The sequence below is a fragment of the Podarcis bocagei genome, assembly GCF_964188305.1.
Source record: "Podarcis bocagei genome assembly, chromosome: 4".
NCBI classification, from domain to species: domain Eukaryota; kingdom Metazoa; phylum Chordata; class Lepidosauria; order Squamata; family Lacertidae; genus Podarcis; species Podarcis bocagei.
The window spans coordinates 77,790,432-77,796,475 of record NC_138128.1 but is presented as its reverse complement, the minus strand read 5'-3'; the positions used below and the strand labels follow the sequence as shown (position 1 = coordinate 77,796,475).

Genomic DNA, 6,044 nt, shown 5'->3' with positions numbered 1-6,044 from the left:
TCAACCAGATTATACCTCCTGGCAATAGTAACAATAGCAAGGGAGCTTTGTCAGTTTTACCTTGGTCCTGGAAACCCCTCTGCCTCGTGATGTTGCTTAGAGTCCCTCTCCTGCAGCAACTTGCTAGGCTTCCAGAGGCAGCCAGGTGGACACACTCCTCCTGTGATGATGTTCCTCCCTTCCCACTGATAAGACTCACCTGGCACCAGGTCAGCACATCTTTATTTCATCAGGCATATCAATCATAAGGCTTTCAATTTACTGTATTAATGCTTTGCTGCAGTTAGTTTTGTTTAGTTAGATTTACCCTGCGGTTGTTTTATTCTGTTTGGCTTGTTTAATCTTTATGGGTTTAAATTTCATTGTTAACTATCCTGAGAGTGTCCACTGTTTACTTGTAAAAAATAAAATAAAAGTGCGTATAGGATTGTAGGCTCAAGCACATGCTTCTTGTGACTTGAGGCTCCCTGCAGATTAAGGTAATCAACGAAGTTCCAAACTTGTGTTTGATGGGAAAAAGGGAGAGGACCTTTTCTGTTGCTCACCCAGGTGTTGAAACTTGTGAGGAAGAGCATTAGTCATGGTGTTTAAACCTTCCTGTTTAGAAAGGGTTGGCTTAACCTTATCATCCTGAGTACATCAGTGTGTTGGGAGGGAGAGTTTTTAAATTAAAAACATGGGTTTTTAATTAAATGTTATTGCTGGTCTAATTTGTTATCTCTTGATCTGCTGCTCTGTTGCATTACTGCTTGATTCTGGCATACAAGTCATGTTTACCTTTTATAAGGAAAGGTGGGTATACTTTTTTAAAAAATGTTATCACATGCTGAAATCAATTAGTCTTATAAAGGCTTGGCTTTGCCAGAATCATGCCATGTTTGTAGTTAAAGTAAGCACACTTTAGTACTCCTGGAACAAAGCATGATATACTTCAGAGGTCATCAATGTGGGCACAATGGTTTCCATGAGGACCTCCCTTGGTACCCATTAATCTTTTGCATCTCACTTCCCACTCACTGTCCCCGGAGTCATAGAGTGGCAAGGGTGATCACCTGCCCACCCCACCCCCTGCTTGAAGAGTAAATAGAGCTGGAGTAGGAAGTGAAAGGAGCAGCAACTCAAACCCACGGCTTCAAGTTACAAGAAAGGAGATTCCAACTAAACATGGGGGGGGGGGGAGACTTCTGACAGTAAGAGCTGTTTGACAGTGGAATGGTCTCCCTCAGGAGGTTGTGGACTCTGCTTCCTTGGAGGTTTTTAAGCAGAGTCTGGATGGCCACCTGTCTTGGATGCTTTAGCTGAGATTGCAGGCTGTTGGACAAGATGACCCTTGAGCTTCCATCCAACTCTACAATTGTATGATTCTATGGAGCACCCAAGACTCAGGGCAGAGAGTGAAGCGGGGGGGGGGGGGCAGAGTCCAGACTGAATGATTCTCTCGAAATTGCACATTTTATCACGGGTGTTCATTCTCCTCTTCTACCACCACCCTTCACAGAGCTACCATTTCCATCCTTAACAAACTACAGTTTATTAGGATTCTTCTTTAGGGCAAGCTGTCGTGTACTTTAAATGTGCGTTGAATGTGCTTTATTTTATTTTTTTAATATTAATCTTTTTAGGTTTAAAAATCAACACATACACACAAAGAACATGTAGGGGAAAAGCAAAGAAGAAAACAAAAACAAAACAGACAAAAATTAGCAAAATTATGCAAAAGAAAAAATATATACATCTTTTACAAATAAACAAACAAAAGATATGCAACACTGCTTCACCAATAAACAGCGGTTCCATCAACCAACACATTGAATGTGCTGTAAATGTATAGTGTGGATGTGCCCTAAATTGGTGAAATGTAAAAGGATAGCTTAAGTCATTTTTTGAAAAGCCTTGATATAAGCTTGGTGGAAGGGGGATAACAGACTGCACACACCAAGATGCATACAGACACATATCATCCATGCTTGACATAAAGTGAATATATTTTGTACTCTGTCTTATGAATCCAAGTACAAGAAGTCAAACGAGGAAAAAATAAAACAAAATTCATTTGTCTGAACACCACATCAGGGTAAGAGAATTGTGCCAGTTTGCAAATGTTTGGGAGGTAGAACCGAGCCCAGGGATCAGCAACCTTTTTCAGCTGTGGTCCAGTCCACTGTCCCTCAGACCATGTGGGGGGCCGGACTATATTTTTTTTGGGGGGGGAGGAGAATGAACAAATTCTTATGTCCCACAAATAACCCAGAGGTGCATTTTAAATAAAAGCACACATTCTACTCATGTAAAAACACCAGGCAGGCCCCACAAATAACCCAGAGATGCATTTTAAATAAAAGGACACATTCTACTCATATAAAAACACGCTGATTCCTCGACCATCCGTGGGCCGGATTTAGAAGGCGATTGGGCCGCATCCAGCCCCCGGGCCTTAAGTTGCCTACCCCTGCCCTAGCCCTTCTCTAGCTTTTAAGCTAATGAAATAAAAATCCCAGTAAATGGCACATCTACAAAAAAAACACAAAATAATCGCTATCGTACACAGCTGCGCACTTTAAGTCTCGAATGCAGGGTTCAAATGAAAATACATAGCATGTTTACTTCAGTGGGATTTAGAAATGGGTTAAGTAACTCAGCAGCGGTAATGAAAACTGGCAGCACAATCTCTTCCCAGAGAGAGTCAGAGACAAAGAGAAATCAGATCTAATGCCTCCTATATGCAGTGCCTCATGAGAGACCACTGTTAACTAGACCATCTATGGTATTTATTCACAAGCAAATTTATCCAGCTTGGAACAAAAGCCACACTTCAGCAATTCACATGTTTGTTTCATCAGGGCTTCTTCTATGGGACTCCTGTCTGCCCCAACTCCTCCCACCCACAGCAGAGTCATCAACTCTTATGAGGAGGGGTCCACCTCTCTCTTGCACTTCTGTAAGCAAAGCACATATTCTAGAAAGCAAGCTTAGAGTATAATACACATTTTCATTCATATTTATTTTATTTAAACAATCCCTTTCTCCAAAGAGCTCCCACCCCGTTTTATTCTCAGTCAGCACTATTCCTGTGAGTCAGCTCAGGCTGAGAGTGAGCGATTAGCCCAAGGTCACCAAGTAAATTTCTTTTTTATATATATATAAATATTTTTATTCATTTTACAATACAAAATTATAAAAAACATATCACAAAAAAATTCCACAAATACATTCTTTTGGACTTCCCTCAGCTCTTCCGCCAATCTTCCGTTTTAATTCTTTATTCCGCATTTCTTAATTTTATATTGCCTTTTATTAAAAGCCTTCTCCCTCTTATTCCTTTTTATACAATATTTCTAATATTATTATTTCACAAAGCCTCTTGCAAAGCCACAAACGTTGTTTGTTCATCACCTATACTTCTCAAATAATCTACAAATTTACTCCAGCCCTCAGTGAACCTGTGGTCTCGTAGGTTCTAGATCCTTCCTGTTAATTTGTCAAGCTAAGTGAATGGATAAAATTATGGAATGAAAGGCTAAAATTTACGGCCTGTACTGCGTTAAAAGAAAATATGATGAAAATGGTATATAGATGGTATATTACTCCAGTCAAGTTAGCAAGAATGTATAAAACCTGTAATAAATGTTGGAAATGTAAAGAAAAAGAAGGGACTTTTTATCATATGTGGTGGGAGTGTAAGAAGGTGACAAGTCTCTGGGAAATGATATCTAATGAATTGAAAAAAATGTTGAAATATACATTTGTTAAGAAACCAGACGCGTTTTTGTTAGGAATGGTAGGAAATGAAATAAATAGAAAAGATTATAAGCTTTCTTTATACGCAGTAACAGCGGCAAGGATATTATTAGCCCAAAAATGGAAACAAGAAGAATTACCATCGATAGAAGAATGGAGAACCAAGTTAATGGAATAGGTCACCAAGTAAATTTCATGTCTGGGGATTTGAACACAGGTCTTCGTTATACAACAATGCAGATACTCTGTCCACTACACAACTCTGGCCCTCTTTTAACTGGAGGTTGTTTGACAGTGTTCACTTACACTGTATGGCTTTAGATTTTAAACCTTTTTAAACGGTGTGCCAGCTTGAAGGTAAGATAAGATAGTACAGTGGTACCTTGGTACTCAAACAACCTTGGTTCCCAAACACCAAAAACCTGGAAGTGTTCCAGTTTTCAAATGTTTTTGGGAAGCCGAACGTCCGATATAGCTGTCGGCTATTGCTTCCAGGGCGCCTGCACCAATCAGGAGCTGTGCCTTGTTTTTCAAGCATTTCAGAAGTCAAATGGACTTCTGGAATGGATTAAGTTTGGCACTTTTGTTTTTGCTCTTTATTTTGAGTTTTTGTTTTTGAGGCTTTTTCGGTTAAATAGTTTTTGTGGCTGTGTGGAACCCAGTTCAGCTACTGATTGACTGTGTGGCTGCAGAAATGGATAAAAGCCCCCACATCCAAACAATGACCATCATCAGTGCAGGTAAGAAAAAATAATAATTTTAATTATTATAATCTACAATACTGTCTTATTTTATAGTACAGTACATTGATTATTGCTTTCATTTTATGGATCAATGGACTCATTAGATAGTAAAATTCATGTTAAATTGCTGTTTTAGGGGTTGTTTTTAAAGGTCTGGAACACATTAATCCATTTTGCATTGCTTTCTATGGGAAAGCATGCCTTGGTTTTTGGAACATTTTGGTTTTTGAATGGACTTTCAGACTGGATTAAGTTTGAGAACCAAGGTACCACTGTAAATGAAAATAGGCTTTCCACATTACAATAAAAGTTTTTTGTGGTTGTGGAGTGTGCCACTCCTTTCTGCTTAACATAGTGGAAACATGCCCAGAGCTTATTGCTTTTAAAAATTAGGCTGTTTTTAATTGCTGGGGCTAAACATGCTCATTTTAATTTTGATATTGTAGGTTTGTATTGTTATAATTTTATGCCTTTTTTCTGGATTTCAATTTTTTACTTTAAAAAAATATGCTACTCATTAAAAAAAAGAAACAAGACAAGACACATTTTGCTTATTCAATGTGGGCGAAAATCTAATTTCTAAAAGTGGTTTGCAGGGTTTATTTGCTAAGATGAAAGATAAGGTAAAGAATGAAGAGGGGAGTGTTAATTAAACTGAGTGTAAAAATACAGAGCGCCCAGAGCAATTAGGAAGAAACAAGTAATTTTATATTCCAGCGTACAAGACCCAGGAACATATTGAGTTTTCTTGGTCAATGATTGACAATAGAACTTTCAGCTCTTCATCAAAAATATGTACAGTGGTGCCTCGCAAGACGAAATTAATCCGTTCCGCGAGTCTCTTCATCTTGCGGTTTTTTTCGTCTTGCGAAGCACGGCTATTAGCGGCTTAGTGGCTATTAACGGCTTAGCGGCTTTAAGAAAAAGGAAACAAACTCACAAGAACTCGCAAGACGTTTCGTCTTGCGAAGCAAGCCCATAGGGAAATTCGTCTTGCGGAACAACTCAAAAAATGGAAAACTCTTTCGTCTTGCGCGTTTTTCGTCTTGCGAGGCATTCGTCTTGCGAGGTACCACTGTATGATAACTGAGATCAGAGCAGCCAACTCAGATCACAGCAGCCTGCTCTTCTCTATCAACCCCAATCCTATATTCCTGTAGCATGAACCAAGAGAACCAGGCAAGTGGGGGATTACGTGAACCTTAACATTTGACGTTATATGGGGTTTTAGTAAGGATTTTTAAAAGTAGGGGAGAGGACAAATGGACACAACAGATTGGAAAAATAAAAGGAGCTCTTTAGCTCAAATCTAGTATGCTGATTTAGTTAATCTGTTATGCCTATTTACCGTATTTTTCGCTCTCTAGGACACAGCCGACCATAGGACGCACCTTGTTTTTTTTGGGGGGGGGACAAGAAAAAAAAATCTCCCCCTCTCTGCGTAGCACCCCTTCAGTGAAGCGGCAGGAGAAATGGAACCCCTTCCATTTCTCCTCACGCTTAGCTGAAGGGGCGCTGCGCCTTAGCTGAAGGGGCACCTACCCTTCAGCAAAAGGAATCTGA

General features: G+C 39.5%; 1 long non-coding RNA gene across 1 annotated transcript; it reads left to right on the top strand.

The window, feature by feature from the left end:
• Positions 1-2,232: 2,232 nt before the first annotated feature.
• On the top strand, positions 2,233-5,822 carry LOC308585366. The gene is made up of 3 exons (XR_014007336.1): positions 2,233-3,109; positions 3,917-5,281; positions 5,583-5,822. It is a non-coding gene; the product is annotated as an uncharacterized lncRNA (long non-coding RNA).
• Positions 5,823-6,044: the final 222 nt, after the last annotated feature.